The 23693-nt window shown below is 33.8% G+C and overlaps 1 long non-coding RNA gene across 1 annotated transcript; it reads left to right on the forward strand.

Moving 5' to 3' along the window:
• Positions 1-14294: 14294 nt before the first annotated feature.
• Positions 14295-23208, forward strand: LOC145956853 (uncharacterized). Its single transcript, XR_014433153.1, has 3 exons — positions 14295-15065; positions 15166-15309; positions 22854-23208. It is a non-coding gene; the product is annotated as an uncharacterized LOC145956853 (long non-coding RNA).
• Positions 23209-23693: the final 485 nt, after the last annotated feature.

Consider the following 23693-nt stretch of genomic DNA (forward strand, 5'->3'; position numbering starts at 1 on the left):
GTCATGCATTGACCGATTTTAAAAGTCCCACTTTTAACATCGGTCACTGTTGATCGATTTTAAAAGTCTCACTTTTAACATCGTTCACTATTGACCAATTTTAAAAGTGGGACTTTTAAAATCGATAAATGTTGACCGATTTTAAAAGTCCCACTTTTTAAAATCGGCTCTTCCAAAATGACCAATTTTAAAAGTATTTTTTCCACTAGTGCCCCAAGGACAGTTAAGTCAAACGAAGAATGAAGCACTCCTAGCAAGGTTTTGAATGAGACAAATATAATACATATTGTTATTTCTAACAAACGTGTTAGTGTTTCAGACATACATAAGTACAGGTAAAATGAAGAACAAGCATATGCAATAGACGATACAAGATGACAGACGAAAGGCCAACACAAGCATCCAACAAGCCAAATCAAGAACAAGACAAAAGCGTGTCAAGCACAACCTCAAGCGAAACATAAAGACTCAGACAAAGAATGGTCAAAGATCATTTGAAAGTCTGACCATATACAAGTTGACCAGACGAAAGGAGAAGTCAATGCGTTAATGACAAATGCTCAGGCAAAGGTCAAATCTTAAGCTACACATAGACTACCAGACGCAGACGAAAGTTGTCATGTAATCACTTGAAGAATCAAGCTTCAAAGGGAAATTTTAATATCATCCACTCTCATAGGAGAACACATGAAGTCATCGAAACTGTGAAAAGAAAAAAAGGAGAAGATCAAGCGCAGAACTAAAAGCATGCATGAATTCCACAATTGTTTGACCAGAAAAGGACAAAAAGGTTCCTAGGTCTCTGCTAAATTTAGAGACTGATGCTACCAAGACAAGAAATACTTCACGCAAGGTCTATCACAGGAAGCAACATTTAATGCAAGAATCTGAGTATTAAATGAGAAGATCAAACTAGTCATAAACGACTATATCTGCTTCAACGGACACTTGCAATGGGCAGATTCTACAAGACAATATATATATATCACTATCTCAAACCTTGGAAGATTGGCTTCCATGTTTGAATTCTTAACAAAGTGATATCAAGCCCATGAAACAATGAAACCAGAGATAGAGTGTAGAGAGTTCAATGTACCAATAGTGTATTCATCTCTTTAAACTAAGTTGTTCCAAACATGTGTATCTTAGGAACAAAACCTTAGTGAATGTATCAATTTATGTATCCTCTTTGTGAGAGTAGACCAAACACTCAATCATTGTAAAGACTAAGGTTACATACCTTAGTGAGTGTAGAAACCTATGTATCCTTTCTATGAGAGTAGCCCAAACACTCAAACCCAATCTATTTAGTCATCATATGTAAAGCCTGAAGAGGCTAGGGAAAGAATACTTGTAAAGCCTGGAGAGGCTTGTCAAAGAATACTCACTAAGAGCTAGAAGTGGCTGATCAAAGAATACTAGTGCCAGTGAGTGAAGCTGGCAAGCCAGGAGTTGGTCAACAATACTCACTAAGAGCCAGAAGTGGTTGATCAAAGAATACTAGCGCTAGTGAGTGAAGCTAGCGGGCCAGGAATTGGTCAACAATACTCACTAAGAGCCAGAAGTGGCTGATCAAAGAATACTAGCGCCAGTGAGTGAAGCTGGCGAGCCAGGAGTTGGTCGACAATACTCATTGATTGCTAGAAGTGGCTAATCAAAGAATACTAGCGCTAGTGAGTGAAGCTGGCGGGCCAGGAGTTGGTTGACAATACTCATTGAGAGCCAGAAGTGGTTGAGTAAAGAATATTCGCATCAGCAAGTGCAGTTCATGAACCAGGAGTGGTTGAGAATACTCGGGCAACTAGAAGTGGTTTAAGAATACTAGCGTCTATGAGTGAAGCAGACGAGTTAGAAGTGGTTGATAATACTTGGGACCAAGAGTGGTTGTGACCTGGGTGGTCTATAATACTCATTGCGAGCCTGAAGAGGCTGAACAAACAATACTTGCACTTAATTGTTTATCTAGTAGAACCCTTCAATTGAAGGAGACTGGACGTAGCTCAATTTGAGTGAGCCAATATAAAAACGTGCTCTACGATTTAAATGATTTAGACACAATTCATTCGGTTGGTTTTAAATATCGAAAACTTCATCCAATACTTATCGTCTATTAAAATTATATTCAGACAAAAACCACATGTGTTTAATTGATTATTCAAAAGAACGGTTTTTCTCTTCAGAAATATTTTATCTGAGTAGATGATGAAATTTCCAGACGTAAAATGTTTTTGTTAAACCTATCTTGGGTAGTTCATATCTAATATACAACATCATTTTATAGAACAAAAGAAAGTCTTCTTGCGAAAAAATTTTGAAATGCCCTTGTTCACGCACGCACACATATTCAACCCACCTTATATGTGTTTATCATCTAACTTCAATTGGTATCAGAGCTTGAGCCCTTGGGTTGAGCATCTCACAATGCAAGGGAACATAATGATCCATGGAAGAACAAGGACAAAGAAATGTTGAAGAGCAAGGAAGATGAACGACTGGTATAGGTAAATTAGGTATCATCTTATCTACTCAAATAAAGCATGTTTTATATGATATAAGAGTAGATCACATTTGATGCACTATAACACTACAAGAAAAATGCAAATTTTTGACGAAAAATTTCTGACGGATATTTCCGTCAAAAATTTATGACGGATTTATATTTCTGTCGAAAATTTCTAACAAAATTTTCTGTCAGAAATTTTTTGTCAAAAAGTTTTGACAAAAATATAAATCTGTCAGAAATTTTCGATGGAAACTGTCCGGCAGAAAAATAAATCCGTCAGAAATTTCTTATTTTTAATTTTATTTTTAATTCTTATTTTCATTTTCTAAAATTGGAATTTTTATTTTTAATTCTTATTTTTTATGTAATCATTTTTAACTACTTTTATATTTTTTTTAAAAAAAGATAAATAATTATCTTACGTGTCACCTACAACAATTACGTACTATTATCGTATTGATATTTAACACCTCTAAATTTTTTTTTTTAAAATAAATATTATTTATCTACCTTAAAATAATCAAACTAGCGAATTTATATTTTAGAGGGATGAAAATAAAATAAAAATATTTTACTCATTTTACAAGCACGAAACAATCTTTATAAATCTTACAAAGATGAAAAATAAAAAGAAAAAAAATTACAAAGACCAAAATCAAAATCACCCATCTTATAGGGACTAAAATATATTTAAACCTTCTAAAGTTAATATTTTCGATCTTAACAATTATTTTAAATAAATAATATTTATTTTTAAATATTTATAAACTACTTAGAGATGTTAGTATATTGTCTTTAAAATTATAGTAAGCAAGTTCAAGTGTGAATATTTTCATATTTGTGTGTTTCATGAGTTTTCTATTAAATAATTAGTACATATATTAGTTTATTTAACATAAATAGTAGCTTTATATTTTAGAAGAAAAAAAAATTATTTTCTAGAAGTAATAAGCTTAAAATTATATATATATATATATATATATATATATATATATATATATATATAATATAGGAGGTTATAATTATACCGGTGTAACTTTTACTAAGTATTACGCTGCTCAATAACTTTGTGATAAATGTGAATTTTATAAATCCAACCATTAAATTAAAAGTTCATACCACTTTATACGTGTATATCAATTTTTGTTAAAAATGAACAACAACTGGAAGGTAATCAAAGTGTTCATATTTTAGTGTATTTTGAAATGAATATATTATATCAATTTTATTTTACAAAAATGAAGTATCAAATCATCTTGGATTAATATAAAATTTTGTATATAATCTAAGAGATTTGAACTTTCAATCTAACGGTTGGATTTACCAAATTCACATTAATATAAAGTTATTGAGTGGTGTAATACTTAGTAAAAGTCACATGTAATATTATGATATAATTAGATAAGATTTTAAGTTAATATTTTATTAATGGTTGATAATTAGAAAATAAAACAAGGATAAATACATTTTTTTAATTTTATATGTTTGATTTAAGGTAAATAAATATATTAAATTAATTAATAATTTATTTAAAATGTTAAAATTTAATTTATAAGTATGTAACAAATAAATATTTATAATTTTATAAATTATATTTTCATTATAAATTATAAAATTAAATAATTTAAATTATAATTTTAAATAGAAATAAGTAGATGTTAATTATAAAGTAAGTACATATAAATAAAAGAATAATTAAATATATTATTATTATTATTATTATTATTATTATTCGTAATATAAAATTATTATATATTATTATTATAGTACAAGTATGAGATTGTATATTTTGTGATGACTTAAATGAATTAATTTGTACAAGTTATACTGATAACATACATATACATTTCAGTAGCTTACTCATCAGAACTTGACAGTTAAGTGTGCTTGACCTGGAGTAGTACAGGGATAGCTGACTTTCTTGGAAGTTTCCCAGAAATTGCGCAAGTAAGGATAAAACACGCTAAACAGTGAAATGTCGTGAAATAGAACCCTTGAGAGGCCAAATATGAGGGTTGTTACATTAATAAATTTATTAAAATTAAAAAAAATTATAATTTTTTACGGAAATTTCTGACGGAATTTTTTGATGGATATTTCTGTCAGAAATTTCTGACGAAATTTTCTGACAGAATTTTTCGTCAGAAATTTTTGACCGATTTTTTTTTCCTACGCCACTTTTTCTGACGGATTTAAATTCGTCAAAAATCCGTCGGAAATCAACATTTTTCTTGTAGTGCACTAAATTGATGATTCTATTAGGTTTTATATTAATTTATAATTATTATTGTTACATTATTTGGTAAAATTGATGATCTAGATATGGAATGTGGTGTGGTGCCTTCGTACAAATGTAAACATTATATCTACTGTTTTAATATTGAATTGATAACATGACGTGAGTATGTTGATATGAAATGAGATGTTGATGTGATATGATTGTGGTTCCTCACACATATGACCAAGGATGGCACGACCCTTGGGTAAGTGATGCTACAAAGACGGCGTGACCTTGGCATAGTGTAGGATGAGTGAGGCAATTAACCCGTATCACTTGTGTCAGTTGTGGCGTGACCTTGGCATAGGGTTAATTGTAAGATTTGTGTGGATTATGATGTGATTGTAGTTCCTCACACTAATGACCAGGGATGACACGACTCTTGGGTAAGTGATACTACAAGGACGGCGTGACCTTGGCATAGTGTGGGATGAGTGAGGCAATTAACCCGTATCACTTATGTCAGATGTGTCGTGGCCTTGGCATAGTGTTATTTATAAGATTTGTGTGGATTATGAATGTGAAAATGATAGTGTTAATTGCAAGATTTGTGATGGATTGGTGTGATTGTGAAATTGTGATGTGAAGTTGATGCATGATTGATAAAATTATGATATGTAGAAATGATTGTAAATATTTCATTATGTAATGAGTTATGAAGAGATTACATTGTGGTGTGTTTGTATGTGCTTTACATATAGATGTTTTCTTTTCTCACTGTATAATTTGTGGATGTTTTAGGTGAGGAAGATCTAGCTCTGAGTGGCATCTAGAATGCCAACAATTGAATTATGGGTGTGCTCTGGTATTGTGACATCGGGGCAGAGAATTCTAGGATATAAATTTTTATATTTATTTGGAGTTGTGCCTTTTCTTTTGAAAACAATTTGTAAACTCTTAAGTTTAACTTTCCAAGTTTATTTTCAATTATTTTGGATATTGAAGAACAATTATGAAGGTTTTATGTGAACCCTTTTACCGACGTTTAAAAATTTATTCTTTAGTTTATTTACATTGTTGCAATATATGTGTGTTGGGGTAGTAAGGGTGTCACAAAATACTTATTATAACAAACTATCATAAAGAATACATATTTCTCTAATAAATATTATACAAAATAATTTTCATAAATTAAAATATTCATAATTATTAAAATTTTCTATAATATTTTAAAAAACTTATTAATTAATTAAAATAATTATAAAACACTACAAAAAAAGCCAATTTAGCCACCAAATTTAGCGACCGATTTTTTTCTGTCGCTGATAGCGACATAATTAGCCACTGAATCTGATTTGGTTGCAATTTTTATTTAGGAACCAAATTAGCGACCAAATATTTTCAGTGGCAATTTAGCGGTTGCTAAGTTCGTCACTATTCAGTTTGTAAATTGCAAATTTTTTAGCAATCGAATAACCAACATTCGCGACCGAATTTGTTTTTACTGGCTAAATTAGAGACGAAACAAATTTGGTCGCTAAAAATAAGAAAAATATTATTATTTATAATAATGATAGTGACCAAATTAAATACAGTCGCTAAATATAAAATTTTTAAAAATTTGAGAATATTTTTTAAAAGAAAACAAATATAAAATATATATAATATTATTTTTATAATGGTAAGAAATAAAAATTGTGATCTTCCGAATAAAATTATTTTATTTTGTAAAATAATACAAATTTTATAATTTTAAATAGATAATATATCATGAAAAATTTATTTCTTTTTTATCATACTTAATATTTTATTTTATTAGATAACATGAAAATACATAATTTATTGTACTTTCCAATTTTTTTAAGGTAAATAAACTTCTTTTTGTAGATCTTATTTTATTCAAATTATTATTTTAAAAATTAGACTTAAATATTTAATTCAATTGATATAAACGTGTTAGTTCCATCAAATTAAAAATAATTGGCTTATATAATGATTAATAAGAATTTATCAAACAAATCTAAAATCGGTAAAAATATTAGATTTTTTTAAAAACAGTTATTGTATTAACTTAATAATAACCATCATAAAATTTTCAAATATATTTTAATTTATTTATTCATAAGAAAATACTTTTAAATTAAACATTCACCAAAAAAGATACTTTTAATTAAAATATATTTTTAAAATTTTATTAATTCATTGTCATTCTCTCAATTGATTAAAATATTATAAAATATAATTATTGTTCAAATAGTTTAATAAATAAAAATTATAAAATAAATTATATATATAAATATACACACCAATAATATGTGAGATCAATTACTTAAAATATGCTATTATCTATCTTCGATTATGCTTGTACTACTTTTAAGTAGATATTGTTCCTTTAAGGAGACATGATTCTACTATTATATATGAATATAATCCCACCAGAAACTGATTTAACAATAATCATATATTTTGAAATATTTTTATTTTGTTTAATGATAATTTTTTATTATAAAAATATTTATTTAAAATATATATAATATACTTATTTATTTTGAAATATTTTTATTTTGTTTAATGATAAATTTTTATTATAAAATTTTTTATTTAAAATATATCTAATATACATATTTATTTTAAAATTATATTAATTAAACATGTATATAATAGTTTATCTTAAAAATCAATTCATTTAGATATTATAAAATATTTTATTTTAAACATCAATTAAATAATATCACACTACTTATAATTTATTTAAATATTTATATAAAATATCATTAACTCCATTTAAGGCTGGGACCCCCTCTATAAGTCGAATAATTCTTCTCATCTCAAGAGTCTCTATTTATTGACCTTACATCACAATCTTAAAAGAGAAAACAAATCTCTAAAATAAATAAAATATATTTCCATTTTAAACAATATCCTAAAACAATCAATATCTTTTAAAATCTAAATACTATCTTAGAGATTTAAATTTGAAAATTTGAATTATTTTCTCAATATTAATATATCCTTCTCACGATCGACATCCGCATCAAACTTGACCATAAAGAAGCCATGGCCAATATCCAGGAGATCAAAATCTCCCACGGTTTCCAAAGGATTCGCAACCGCTCCTTCATTGAAACAAAGCCAAGCGTCTTTCCTAACAACTTTACGATGATCACGTCTTGCCATGGGGCTCTTAGTGATTGAACAACAGACTCCTTGGCTCATATATGATCATTACCTGTCAGTACGAGAGTGGACGCCAGATTTTGTAGCGTCGAAGGTTCAGATCGACAAGACTCTCGTCTGGATAAGATTTCCTTCTCTTGGTGTAGAGTATTACGATGAGAACGTGTTGCTTGCACTAGCCTCAGCTATTGGGAGACCCATCAAGGTGGACCTAACCACGCTTAACGTCACCCAAGGACGGTTTGCGCGGGTCTGTATTGAAATACCGTTGGATGAACCGGTAGTAGGGCGGCTTTGGTTCAGGAATGTTTGGTTTAAAATCGAGTACGAGGGGCTACACCTACTATGCTCAAAGTGTGGAAGGTATGGTCACTTAGCACACCAGTGCTCTAACCAACCAATGAATAAGGATGGTCTTCCCGGATCTAGCTAAGGGGGTGGTTCGGTTCCGGTGGCAGCAACGGAGAAGGAACCTCAGGTTGCATGCAACCCAAATCTGGTGGTTACTAAAAATCCCGAAGATCATGGCAATGAATTTTTGCATGGTGATTGGATGATAGTGCGAAAACAGAAACGGAATGGCAAGATGAGGGACCCAAATATTGTGCATGAGAAAGATTCTAAGGGTGGCGAAAAATTTGGAACAAATCGTAACAGTTTTGCTATGTTTAACGAGAGTTTAAATGACCAAAATCCTCTTAATTCAGTGAGGGCAGAAGTTAGAGTGAAGACTTATGAGCCGAAGTCGAATTCGAATTTGAACTCGAATCTTAAAAATTATGGTCATGCAAACATGTCAGCTACTAGTAGGGACAAATCCAACAAACATCCATGTCACGCCCCTTTACAATCTCCACGTGACATTGTGGCAGCGGCCATGGGTTTGGATATCCCTCCCGCCAATACTTTAAAAACATCCCTACCAATCCAAGCCATGGGTGGACCTCGCCTATTATATTTTGATGAATCCCAACCGCCTGATGTGGGCAAAGGGTCTCTCAACTCTCCTCAAGGTCAGGCTGACATGGACCTAATAGTGGATGAAGAAGAGAATGATATGGTGGAAGAGACTCTTGTCTGTGACAAGGCACCTGATGGTTGTTGAGAGCATAACATAGGGATACTATGTTCTGGTCCTTATAATATTTATTTTATGGGATCTACTGATATCAAAATTTTAGCATGGAATGTTCGCGGGGCAGCTGGTAAACGAAACCTTGCTCAACTCAAGGATACTTTGCGCAAACACAAGCCCGAGCTCGTCTTTCTTTTCGAGGTACATACCCAATTCTCTTTGGTGAAGAACTTTTGGGAGAGTATGAGCTATTCAGAAATAGAGATTCAAGAAGCACGAGGACACGCTAGAGGAATATGGGCACTTTGGAACAACACTTCGGGAGTCAGGTTTATGCTTATTGACTCACAACCTCAAATCATCTCTTTAAAAGTTTGTAGAGGCTCGCGTAGTTGGATTTGCTCTGGGATCTATGCTATTCCCATTCCCACGATTAGGACTCAGTGCTGGGAGGCTTTGCGCGAGCTTCGAACACGTTTTCTGGAACCTTGGTCCATTATTGGAGACTTCAACGAAGGTTTACATGCAACGAATCATAGGGGAGGCATCTTCTATCTTAATAGAGCATCTAAGTTTAGTAATATGTTGGATGAGTGTAATTTATTATCTCTTAACCAGGTGGGAGGGCATTTTACGTGGCACAGAGCAGCTGGGCAGCGTGGCCCCATGCATAAGCAGCTGGATAGGGCGGTGGGTGATGTGGAATGGCGCATGTGTTTCCCGGAGGCTATTGTGGAAGTTCTCCCTCGTCGTCATTCTGATCATAACCCGCTCCTTCTACATTCTAGGGGGTTCCAACAACGTCATGGAGTTCGACCGTTTCGTTTTGAAGCCACATGGTGCACACATGAGGCATACACGGAGGTGGTTCATACAGCATGGCATCGAGGGCATGGTAGTGTGGCTCAAGCTTTAGCTAATGTTCGTGAGGATTCGGTGGTGTTCAACAAGGATATTTTTGGCAACATTTTCACACGCAAAACTATCTTGGACCGTCGTCTTCGAGGGATTGAACATTCGTTAGAGAGGGTTGATTCCCTCCAACTCTTACATCTTTACCACCAATTACTTCGGGAGTACGAACTTACCCTCTTCCAGGAAGAGACTTTGTGGTTCCAGAAATCGAGAGAGAATTGGGCTAGGTTGGGTAACAAAAATACTCGATTTTTTCACATCCAAACAGTGATTCACTGGAAGAAGAGTCACATTTATGGGTTATTTCTAGCTCCGGGCGAATGGTGCACAGATGAAGATCAACTCCAGACAGCCACAGTGGATTTTTTCAAGCAGATCATTGGACAAAGTAATGGTAATATTGACCTTGCTATCACCCCTGGCTTGCCAAAGTTCCCTTCTGAAGCTGTTACCATGATAGGAGGTATCCTTTCTAGTGAAAAAGTGTTTACAGATTTGAAGAGTATGGCCTCCTTTAAAGCACCAGGACCAAATGGCTTCCAAGCAATTTTCTACAAAACATATTGGCACATTATTGGGGAGAAAGTAGTTCAGGTAGTGCAAGAGGTGTTCATGCGTGGTTCTTTTGATCCATCTTTGTCAAATATACTCATCACGCTCATTCCAAAAGTGGAAGACCCCAAAAGGCTTACGGAATTCCGTCCTATTAGCTTATGTAACGTAATTCATAAACTAATATCGCGAGTATTAGTGAATAGACTCAGACCATGGTTACAAGACATTGTGAGCCCTCTCCAGAGTAGTTTTATTCCAGGGCGAAGCACTTCAGATAATGCCATCATTCTCCAAGAGGTTCCTCATTCTATGAAAAAATCGAAAAAGAAGAAAGGGGATGTTATTCTTAAATTAGATATCGCTAAAGCTTATGACACGATTGAATGGGACTTCATTAAACAAGTTCTTGTAGAGTATGGTTTTCCTCAAAACGTTATCCAGCTCATTTTAAATATGTTGTCTTCTCCTTCGATCTTTATTCTTTGGAATGGGAAGCAAACACCGGCTTTTTCTCTAAAGCGGGGCCTTCTGCAAGGTGACCCTATTTCTCCCTATTTATTCGTGCTTTGTATGGAGAAACTAAGGGCAATGATCACTCAGGCAGTCCAACATGGGGAGTGGGGTGCATTTCAAGTCAGACAAGGTGGGATAAACATATCACATCTATTTTTTGCAGATGATGTTTTGTTTTTCATACAAGGAAAACCTGCGGAATTCAGGCATATGATTTCCCTGCTTGACAGGTTCGCCTTAGCATCTGGGTTGTGTGTCAAATCCTGCCAAATCAAGGGCATTTGCATCAAGTGGCATCCCACCTAGTCGTAGACGAAAATTATCACTCATTTCAGGTATAGCCTTTTCAAATGATATTGGGCCTTACTTGGGCTTTCGGTTGTCTGTGGGGAGGATCACAAACAACATGTTCTCACATGTGATTGGCAAGGTGCGAGATCGTCTAGCTTCATGGAAGGGAAGATTCCTGAATAGAGCGGGTCGTGTGACACTTGCTAATTCAGTATTGGCGTCACTACCATCTTACACCATGCAGGTCCAATGGCTCCCCCAACATGTTTGTGATACTTGTGAAAAAATGGTTCGTCAGTTTATTTGGAATGGAAACATGCAACGTGGGCTCCACTTGGCTACTTGGGATGTCATTACGCAACCACACAAATTTGGTGGTTTGGGTGTCTGCATGGCTCGCCTCTAGAATACAGCACTCCTAGGAAAGCTAATTTAGGAGTATTATAATAATGAAGGGAAGTTATGGGTGCAGCTAGTTAAAGCCAAGTATCCAGGTGACTCACTTCAGGAGTGTTTACAAGCAAAAGGATCTTTTTTCTGGTCCTCCTTATCTAAAGCCTTTGGAATTCTTCGGGAAGGTTTCCATCTGCAACTAGGACGAGGTGATGTTTCCTTTTGGTATGATAGATGGCTAGACGCTTCTCCTTTGTGCTTAGTTGTCCCGTATGTCCATTATCAAGATGTAATGTTGAAGGTGAAAGATGTCTTTGTTCAGGGGCAATGGTGCTTACAACAGCTTTACACGCCAATAACACCCACGTTAAGTGATAAGATACTCTCAAGTCACGTATCTCTACACGCCTCTTTACCCGACGTTGTGGTGTGGAAGGACTCACTATCAGGTGTCTATTATGCAAAATTGGGATATAGATGGATGTTGGCTCGTTCTGGTCGCGCCTCAAGGGAGTCTTGGACTTGGCTTTGGAGGTTGCAGGCGTCAGAAATGCTGAAGTTTTTTGCATGGCAACTAGCACATGGAATTATCCCCGCTCAACAGTTGCTATGGGCTAGGCACGTGGGCCCGGATACGGTTTGTTTTAACTGCCACTCTAGTCGTGAAGACTTATATCACCTGTTCTTTGAATGCAATTATGCAATGGCTGTTTGGGCTCGTATGGGTATCACAGTTTCGGTGACGAGAGCCACTTTGGCAGAATCTGGTTGGTTAACAAGTTGGTATAATGTACATGGTGTACTGGGACTGGTGGTATTATGGGAAATTTGGTTGGCAAGGAACTCTCTTCTGTTTAAAAATAACAAGATCCTAACGCATGTGATTGCTTCACGTACTTGGGGTTTATATGGTCTAATCTTGAGGACTTTTCGTCAATTGGCTGTACACCAGGAGGAAAGATGGGTACCTTGTCTCCTTCCTAGTTTGGCCCAGGTTGTGATTCACGTAGATGGGAGTGCATTGGGTTCTCCTGGTCTAGCAGGATACGGGGGATTATGCAGGGATAACTCTGGGAGGTGGCAATGTGGTTTCTATGGTGATGCGGGAATTACGGATAATCTTCATGCAAAATTGAGAGCTATTCAGAAGGGATTAATGATTGATTGGCAAAGAAACTTTAGGAACGTGATATGCGTGTCTGATTCCCTCAATGCTATCAACCTAGTTTTAGGATCAAGGGAGTCTTTTCACAGGTATGCGGTGTTGGTCGCAGAGATAAAAGATTTGTTGGGTCGTGAGTGGAGGACGTCGTTGGTGCACTACTTACGCGATACGCGAAGGTAACCAATACGCTGATTTTCTGTCCAAGTGGGGTCCAAATTGCGAAAACGAGCTAGTAATCATTGACAACATCCCTGTGGGGTTGTAGCCTCTGCTTCAAGCAGATAGTTCGGGTGTTTTGTTTAGGAGAGTTTAGTTTCTTTGTGTCTTTTTTGTTTTTTGCCTTGTATTACCAAAAAAAATATATTAATATATCACAATATGTTTCCTTGTTTTTTTCTCTATCAAACAGAGTATGTGGCCATTTTAACAAAAAAAATTTATTCGTACATTTATTTTAAAGTTTTGTGTTCAAATAAAATCCCAACCCAGATTAACATATTTTATTATCTTTTCATTTTAATTTATTTAAAAATGTTTAGAATATTTAAGTTAACATCATTAAAAAAAATAACCATTATAATATTTTAAAATTTATTTTTTGATTTAATTATTTATAAAAATACTATTAGCCACCGTATTCACCAAAATAATATTTTTAATTAAAATATATCTTAAAAATTTTGTTATTTCATTATCATTCACTCACTTTATTAAAAAGTGATAAAATATAATTAAGGCTTAAATATATTTTTATGTCAAATCTATTTTTCGTCCTACAAATTTAAAATTGTTGTTTTTAGTTCCTCTAATTTCAAAAAATCTTATTTTAGTCCTTATATTTAAATTTTGTTAAAAAGTTTATCAAACATTATTGCATAAAATCTACTTATTAGTATCTCTATTGGTGAAAATATCATATTAAATCTGATTGATATTGTATAATTGTCTTAATTAGTCTCTTTCAAATATTTTATTGGTAATGTAAGGGACTAAAACAAGATTTTGTAAAATTATAAGGAGTAAAAACAACAGTTTTAAAATTTGAGGGATCAAAAATAAATTTATTTTAAATTTGAGGGGCTAAAAACATATTTAAGCCTATAATTAATTTTCAATTAATTTAATAAAATTTTAAATTTTAAATAAATAAAAGATATATACATATATATACACTAATATATATATACCATTATATAATATAAATTTATATATATAGGTATTATATTTTGAAATAATTATTTTTTATTTAATAATAAATTTTTAATCTTCACAACATTCATTATTAAGATATCGTGTTTACCTACACAAAATTTAAAAGTTTTTATTACATTAACATAAAAAGATAACGTTATAAAAAAAATAAAAATTAAAAATAATTAAAAAGATAAACATAAAAACAAAAAAATATATGTTAAATTATAGACTAAAAATATTAATAAAAATGATTAGAGCTAATTATAATGAATGAAAATTTCTATTTTACCCTACATGAAGTGTGAAATTACAAGAATTAAAAAAAAAAAAAAAAAAAAAAAAAAAAAAAAAAAAAGACTTTCTTTTATATAACTGGTAACAAGCTTCTCAGTTAGATTGGGCTAAAATGGCAACCTGTTACGGGCAGCCCAAGAGGAGAAAAGCAAAAAGGAGCGTTGCCTCACATTGTTTCTTGCAATTTCCGGTGACACCATGAGTAGAGAGCGAGGCAGAGACAAATTTGTCAGCCACGGAGGCAGCGCCACCGTGTCCAACGGTGAAGCAACGAGACCAGTTGATGGTAGAATCGCAGGTGTTTCAGATTTACCAACTCTTCGCAACCATTCCTCCGTTTCCTAAAATTAGGGTTTGCGTGTGAAGCTGAACAAGTTTGTGTGGAGCCAGGGGATCTGGAGCGTCCCAAGGAGAATTAGGATGCTAATTAAATTACTTTATTAATTATATAAATTACTTTTTTTTACAATGATCATGAATCTTACCATTCATGATTAAAAAAAATAGGTTTTTTTTATACATGATTTTTATCTCTATTAAACTATTATGGCCTGGAGTGCTTTTATGTCTTGTATATTTCTATATATATTTATTGATCATGAAGCTTACTATTCACGATATGATTTGATTCACGATTCAAAAAAAAGGCTTGTTTACATTCTCCAAAATTACTTATGTAGTTATTATGTAATACACGTTTATAATCTAGTGCTTCTATGCAACTGTCAAACATATGAGGTGCAGGTGAGCTTGGTTATAAGGCTCATGGTGGGTATGTATCATCATACTCCCTCTTATTAAACATGATGTATAAAATTTTATGTTCACTCTAAAAGATGATTTGTAAAACATATTTAAATTTAAATATGCAGTCCAAGGAGTTTCAACCACCAACTGTATGGGAGGTAGTGGAGAGAACAAAAAAAGTTGAAGACTACCACTCTGGATGACCCTAAGCACCATGTTGAAGACGAGTAGGATGATCATGTTGACGATACACCCAAAGATTGTTAATTGTATGTCTATTTTTCTTTTATGATATCATATACTTGTTTTAGGTTTTACTATTAGTTATATGTTATATACTTCATTTTCGATGCTTTTAGTTAGTTGTGATTTTGAAGACTTGTTTTGGTTTTTACTGTTAGTAATATATGTCATGTACTTTTATTTTGGACGTTTTATATTAGTTGTGGTTTAGAATACTTTATTTGATTTTTACTATTAGTTATTAGTTATATGTCATTTTTATTTTGGATTCTTTTTATTAGTTGTGATTTTGAAGATTATATCATATATTATATATGTTAATTACTTTTATTGTGATATTAGGACTATATATGTTTTATCAATTTTACTGTTATTGTTTATGATTGTTCAATAGGTTCAAAATGGAAATTAAAATAAAATCAAATAATTAGTGCTTCAGGTATAAATTTAGCGACCTATTTTTTTGCCTCCAAAATTAAAATAAACTTAGCGACTGAATTTAGCGACCAATTTTTTTGTCTCTAAAAATAAAACAAACTTAGTGATTGAATTTGGGATGGAATAAAACTTAAAGAAACTGAAAAAACGTGTCACTAATAATTTAGTGACACTGTAACACCCCGGATTTTCTACTATTACAATATCACTTATTATCTATTTTTATATATTTATGAAGATTATTTTTATAGTTATTTTAGTTAATTAAAGAGGTTTTTATAGAATATTTTAGAGGCTTGTAACAATTTAAATTATTTGTGAAAGTTTTTATAAAATTCTATTTCTGTTTACGCCGGAACAGGCTGTTCCAAAAGTGGAACGGGCCGTTCCAAAGTAATGTAAAGGCCCATTTTGGTTTTCCTGGAACGGGCCGTTCCCAAAGCGAAACAGGCCGTTCTGAGATTTTGAATTTGCCTTAAAAGTTAAGTTAGAAACTGGGCATTCTACGTATGGTCAATGAGTGTTAAATGGAACCCCAGAACGGGCCGTTCTAGTTTTAAAACGGGCCGTTCTGCTTTTTTGAAACGGGCCGTTCCGATTTTAGAACGGGCCGTTCCAGTTGAAAATTTTGCGTATATTTGAAGGATCCGGAATGGGCCGTTCCGAATTCAGTACGGGCCGTTCCGGGTGCGCCATGATGCCTATAAATAGGGGCAAGGGGGGTGAAAAATTTATACTGAGTGAGAAAGTAAAATCTTAGAGAGAGAAAGAGAAAGAGAAAAGAGAAAGAGAGAGAAAGAGAAAGAAAGAGAGGGGAAGAAAGAGGGAATCCAGAGGAGGAGGTCCTGCCCAAGTTCCAGCTCCTTCTTATCCAGGTAAGGGGGGAGTGAGAGCCTCGCTCGGGGGTGTGGGGATAATTTTTGGATAGTTTGATTGTCGGATTGGCCCTCAATCCCTTGCCTATTGTTCTGTTTTATTTTCTATTTGCTCTACTTTGTTCCTTGTTACTTTGTTCTTTGTTGGAAGTAATAAATGAATAAGGAATTAATGCTAAAAACAAATAAGTTTAAATATGAATAAGTATGCTCTTTGTGAATTCCTATGCAGACCTTATGAGGAGTATTTATGACATGACCATGTGAAATATGGACAAATGACATAAGACCTAAGAATGGACTATTGAGACAAGCTGTGATTATGAGAACATGAAAAATGATGACATGATGTACTTAATGAAATTCTGTAATAAGTCAAATGTTGAGTTAATGAAATAATGAATGTATGACATGCATCATATGCATATATTATTCCAGGTGTGCCACTGAGGCCGCATACCAGTGATGTAACATGCTAACAAGGTGTACCTTAGGGTCACCAGTGATGTAACTTGCTAACAAGGTGTACCTTAGGGTTACCAATGATGTAACATGCTAACAAGGTGTACCTTAGGGTCACCAGTGATGTAACTTGCTAACAAGGTGTACCTTAGGGTCACCAGTGATGTAACCAGGTGTACCTTGGGGTCACCAGTGATGTAACCAGGTGTGCCTTAGGGTCACCAGTGATGATATGTGAAACTTCCTTATGGCGCCACATGCATGCATTTATGAGTCGAATACATGACATCATAGCATGATAAATGAATATATATGTGATATTGATTATTTATGTGTAATTATTATATTAGTATCGTATAATTTCATGATGCAAAATAGAGAAAAAGAGGGTGAGGATTATGTGGGAATTAGTTGAGTTTGATGCAATTACGTGACTCTAGACTGACAAGCATGACCATGGTTAAGGGAACATACCAGTGTACGAAGCACCACGACTTTGCTTAAGTAAGCATGCTTTTTCATGGCCAAACTTGAGGGAACCACATTTTGTCTTAATGAAGCATGCCCATGCATGCTTGATTTTAGTGAAACACACCTATGCTTAATTTGTGCATGCTCGTGCATCCTTTTAAAATGTGAATTAACTTTTGATATCCTCATAAGAAATGTAGCCTTGGATGTTAGCTTTCTAATGACACTAAAATCATCGAAAAGAAGGTATAGAACTTAAGTTATGATCAAATTAGTGACTAAAGGTCAAGCTATCATAATTGGACCTAAATACTACAATTTTGTAATTTTTAAAAATAGTAGATGGAAAAATAAACAGTTGAGGTCAACATAGAAGGTTTAGATAATTATCTTAACATTCTAATAAAATTAAGATCAACTTGATAGCATAGGTACAATTGTAAATATATCAAGTTTAGACTACAAGATATCATAAAAGCTTAAGATTAGAAGAGATAATTTTTTAGTTATACTGATGAGTTGTTTTATTCTTTTATTTCCTATATGTGATATGAGGTGGTTGTACATGATATGACATATAATGTTGATATTTGAATTGAGAATGTTGTGTGTAATATTTGACACATGTTGGTGAATGACAATATGTGAGATGATAATCATTGATGATGATAAGAGTATGAGTAATGGTAATATGCAATGTTATGATGTGAGATGATGTTATGATGATGATGTATAATGATAATGTGATGTATGAAATGATGATGATGGTGATGATATGATGAGATGTGTAAGACTATAGGCTACAAACAACAATGATGAAATCCAAATAGAGCTTTATATGTTGTAGAGAAGTCCAGACTTTTCAGTTTAGTGAAAAAATCTCCAAGTGCTCATTGTATTTGTTGGAATGTGGCATTGTTACGTATGGAGTCCATGCATTCATAACTTTTTGGTAAGGTAGTGTAAATCTATGTACAAGGATCTCTATAGTCACCTACTTAGACCTTGATGGTATTATGGTAATGAGCCTTTAACGGGAGGGGGGTGTGAGGTCACCATGGTCGACTATATTAATGCTTCAATTGGATTGAGGGGTCATCCAATGTGTGCACTATGCCAAATTCATTAATAGATAGTGCTTATTTTGCTAATTGATAACACTTTTTAAGCGCTATCTATGTGAGCGATGTCTATTAAAAGAAAGCGCTTCTCAATAAACACTATCTAATGACATTAAATAGACAGGGCTTATTGAAGCAAGCACTATGTATGTTAGATTCAGTACAAGGCGTTTTTCTCTTCAATTGTTGTGTATGTTGTCTCCAATAAACAAAGTTTTCTATAAAAAAATGTTTTCTATCTACCCTCCTATAGATGGCACATTCTAGAATAAGTGCTTTCTGTATATGTGTCCAATAGATAACACTTTCTTACACAAGCGCTCTATATTGGCAAACTTAATGTAAATCAAAAACAGGAAAAACTAGAACTAAGGACCAATAGCTCCATCAAGCCAAAACCAAAGTTGTTGTACCAAAATAGCTAATGTAACAAAACAAATCATAACTAGAAATAGTGTATAGGTAATGTATATATCAACCTAACATATTCTTAGAATACTCCATGTCTAATTAACCATGTAATAAAAAGAAAATTTACATGTCATCAACTATATACAATATAAAAACAAGTGTAAAGATTAAAATTAACATGAACAATGACAATTAGGCTGGCTCTCCCCTCTCTTCTTTTCAACGGCGACCGTCCCGGCAGCCACCGCCTTGCCGCGCGCCTTACCCTTGCCTTTAGCAGGCGTAGAGGGGGCGGCATCCTTGTTACCAGCCATCAAGAAAATCAAAAGATTTGAAAAGAAGGAGAAAAGATTTCAGAAGAGATCGAAGTACCTGGTACTCCTTTGATAAACAAAAAGACAGAAACGAGAGGAGGAAAACTCGGTTGCCGGAGAGGGCGACGGAGGAAAACGGAGATGGAAGAAGCAGGAAGACAAAGAAAATCGGCATGCTCAAGAAGCCAGAGGGGAAAGAGAATGCAAAGAGTAAAGTGAAAGGAGAAGAGGCGCGAGAGTGAGAAAAGGGGTTCCACAAAATTCAAACGGCCACAACACGTGTCAGCCAAGGGACAAAACTGGCGACGCATTTAATGAGCCCCATTATGACAAGCACGGCCATCATTGCTTAATCGTCACTCCCCATTAACACACCGCCTGCACGTTTTCGAGAACGATGCAACGGTTACGACACATGGCATCTTGACAAACAGGCGTACGCGAAAGGTCACGGCCCCTTGGAGAGCTCGGTCTTAACTCCTCGACCCACGACTTTCGGAGCTCGGGGGGCTAGTGTACTATCCGTACCGCTATGCCGAGCTCGAGCTCGGCATCACAGCGTAGGAAGACCTCGGACACGCGCTGGGAGACCTCGGCCAAGACGAGGTCCGCTATCTAAATAGGTCATAACTGATCTCAGGCCCAAGGCCCAACAAAACCCTAATCCACACAAAGGTACGTGCATTACTTATATGAGGCTCATACACCCACAAACACTAATTTTAGCATCCGAGTCTCTTTTGCAGGTACCACCCCCATCTTGGAGCAACCAGCGTACCCGTGAAAGAGGCTCACCGATCTTACCCAGCAGATCGTCCCCTACGATCGATCTCCGGTAAGAACAATAACCAAAAAGAAAAATATTAGTACACCAAGCATTGCATAAACTTAACAATTATACACTACACCGTCTAGTTGTAAGAAGATCATGAAAACATCAAACACTTTAGAAATTACATAAACTTAGTACACCAAGCATTGCATAAACTTAACAATTGAAACAAAACAAGATCAAATTGAAGAGACGGTGAGAAAATCCTGATATAGGTAGTGGCTCATGCAAAGTTCCAAAACAAATAAATTACATGTTCCAAATATTTGGACTATTTCCATAATCCTTAGCTATAAACCAACACTACGACTCCATTTTTTTGTCTATTTTGTTTTACTCTGCCAACCTTCACCAAATCCTACATGACATAACTAATCAGCAAAACTACAAGCACATGATAATCAATTACAGCAAGTCCCCTTATGGTACAAATCGAACTTCAAAGACAAATAGAAAAAAAAATTCCATAATTTTTTTTTATTTCCTTTCCATACCCGAAGCTGCCAAAGCTAGCATTAGCAACCATCTTCCATAGTATCCACAACCATGTTTTATTTAATAAGACAACAAAAACACAAACACGCCACTTAGTTATGGCATTCAAACTCCAGAATATTCAATAATAACAATTCAATAGAAAGATCAATAAAATAGGAAAAAGTGTAAATGTAGAAGTAAAATATCAAATCACCTGCAACTGTTCACGAATAGTAGGAACATATGAATAGAAATGCAATCTTTGTCCCAGCATGGAGACAAATAGATTTTGTGACCTGGTTATGAAGCAGGGGAAATTGTTTATCAGTGAAGTGAGATTAAAAGAAAAAAAGAAAAGAAATAGTTTGTAGAATGAAGGAGCAAGAAGAAAAAGGGGGAAAATGGTAAATGAGAATAAATAGGGAAAAGCATGAAAAGCGGGTACACCCCTATTCCCATTCCCATTCCGTTTTATTTATTCATCAAGCACCGCCAGAGAGGATGAAGCGTCCAGCGAGCGGTGAAGGTGAGGGTGAGATGAATAAGGCGAAGAGAGGATGAACAAACCTTATGTTCGAGATGCTGAAGCACATGGACGCGCAGACGCTGGGGATGGCGGGTTCGTGAGGCTTTTCGTGAACTAGAAATTGTTTTTTTTTATTTCTTTTAAATTGATTTTATAAGTTTTTTTTAACTTCATAAAAGAATTAAGGCACATATAATTAACTAAATAAAAAATTATTGAACGTTCTGGCGGTTTAAAACTACTAGAAAGTGCCAACATTGTAACGATTACCATTCTTGCGGTTTAAAACTGGCAGAAAGTGTCAATAATTTGTAGCATTTACCATCCTTTCCACAAATGTAATATTTTTTTGCGATTTATGGAAACCGCAAAAAAAAACTGCCAATAATTACTTATTTTTTTTAGTGATAATGAGAAAATAATTCCATTAATTATGCAGGAATCAAACTGATTTTTTTTTATAACTTTTCATTAATTCTCTTTTTCCAAACGAACAAATTACCATTATATAAGGTCAACCAAAAAAGCTTGTCCATCAATACTAGCAAACTACTAGACACTAGTGCAAAAATAAGCTTTTACGTCACCTAATTTACGTCGAAAATACGAAAACTCGACGTTATAAAAGTGCGGTGGCATGTAGCGTAATTTTGTTGAATTATTTACGTTGGCCCTAATTGGGTCCGACGTAAATTTTAATATCTACGTCGGTTAAGCATTGTGTCCGACGTAGATGTTAAAATTTACGTCGGACCCAATTAGGGCCGACGTAAATAACCCCCATATGCTGTTAAAAGGTGAGGCGCACTAGTTAAATTTCAAAATTTTCATGGTTGTTCCTTCTCCCGCGCCTCCTCCTCCTTCTTCTGTTTTTCTTCCTTCTCCCGCGCCTCCTCCTTCATGGCGTTCATCTGCACCTTCTTCTGTTTCTTCTTCGCGTGGTCATGAGCTTCTCCCGCACCTTCTCCTTCATGGCGTTCTATGAGGTAGCATCTTCCATCAAGATTGTGTTTTTTGTGATGTTTTTTTTCGTTATAATACGCATATTTTGTGGGTATAAGTTATTGTGATGTTTTTTTTCTGGGAGGTTCAAGTTTTTGAAGCTGTAGAAGGAGAAGGAAGTGATGAAGTCCAGTTTCGCAGAACGCACTCCTGGGATTATCAAGCAGAACGGGCCGTTCTGTTGCACTTGTTTTCTTTTTTTTTTTTAAATTTTGTATGACTTTTTACGTCGGACCTTGGCATGTTTGACGTAAATTTACGTCGATTTTCGCGCCCTGACGTAAAATTTACGTCTCCCGCTTCTACGTCGGAAGTTTTTCTGACGTAAAAACCCCTAAATAACTAACGTAAAATGCTTATTGTGTACTAGTGAGAGAAAGATATTATATAAAAAAAGCAATTGTAGAGAACATGGCCAAGTGTTTTTCCTCATCATATGTTCTTCACTTCTTCTCCTCATTTTATTCACATTGGGTAATTTTGCAACACATATTCATATTCTAGGATAGTGCTTGTGCTTGTGCTTATGTAGAAGAAGCTTGTTAATTATTATTTACATAATAATATTGTTGATATTATAATTACTTTATAAGTTCTAATCCTTTATGCATATATATTGAATGATGGTTTTTGTGACATAGGAACTGTGATGGCTAGAGAGGTTAGTGATGGCAAAGGAGGTAAAGGATTATGTGAGACAGCATTGCCCTATATAGGATGCGTTCTCAATCGATGCATTGCTGATTGTAAAGCCAAGTATCCACGCAAAAATCCTACTGGATTTTGTGTTGATTTTGGTCAGCCCAATAGTATATGTCACTGTCAGTACCGTTGTTAGACAATCTTTTGAGGATATATATGTATTTATTTGAGGATGATGATTTCAAATATAATAAAACTTGAGTTATTGTTAACTTATATTTATAGTTTCTGTTCTTTTTCTTCCTTTTTTTATCATATTAGTTAGCTTGTTTATTTATTTTTCTTTCTATCTCTTTCTTTCAATTATCCCAAAAATAAGAAAAATATTAAATAATTCTAAAGCACTATAAGATTGTATAACACATTATGTCAAGATTAATTAAAATCGTGGTTATCTTATACTATATAATAATTTATCCATATATATATATATATATATATATATATATATATATATATATATATATATATATATATATATATATATATATATATATATATATATATATATTGTGTGTCTTATGGAAATCATAGAAAGGAAAAAGAGAAAAGAGAAAGTGTATAGAAGACCAGTTGGTGTTAAAGTCTCGCATGTATCATTTTTATTGTAAAAATCTGATAAAGGATAAATAATTCAAACTCGTATTTAATTTTTATAAAATATAATCAATTGTTTTAATGGCTATTAAACTCACGCTGGCGCAAAACTTTTGACTTCTGCCAATGGTTGTTGGAAAAGAAAATTAGGTTGTCATTATTCAAATAATAATCTTACTAAT

This window comes from Cajanus cajan, chromosome 4 (assembly GCF_000230855.2).
Source record: "Cajanus cajan strain Asha chromosome 4, NIPB_CcT2T_4, whole genome shotgun sequence".
Lineage (NCBI taxonomy): Eukaryota > Viridiplantae > Streptophyta > Magnoliopsida > Fabales > Fabaceae > Cajanus > Cajanus cajan.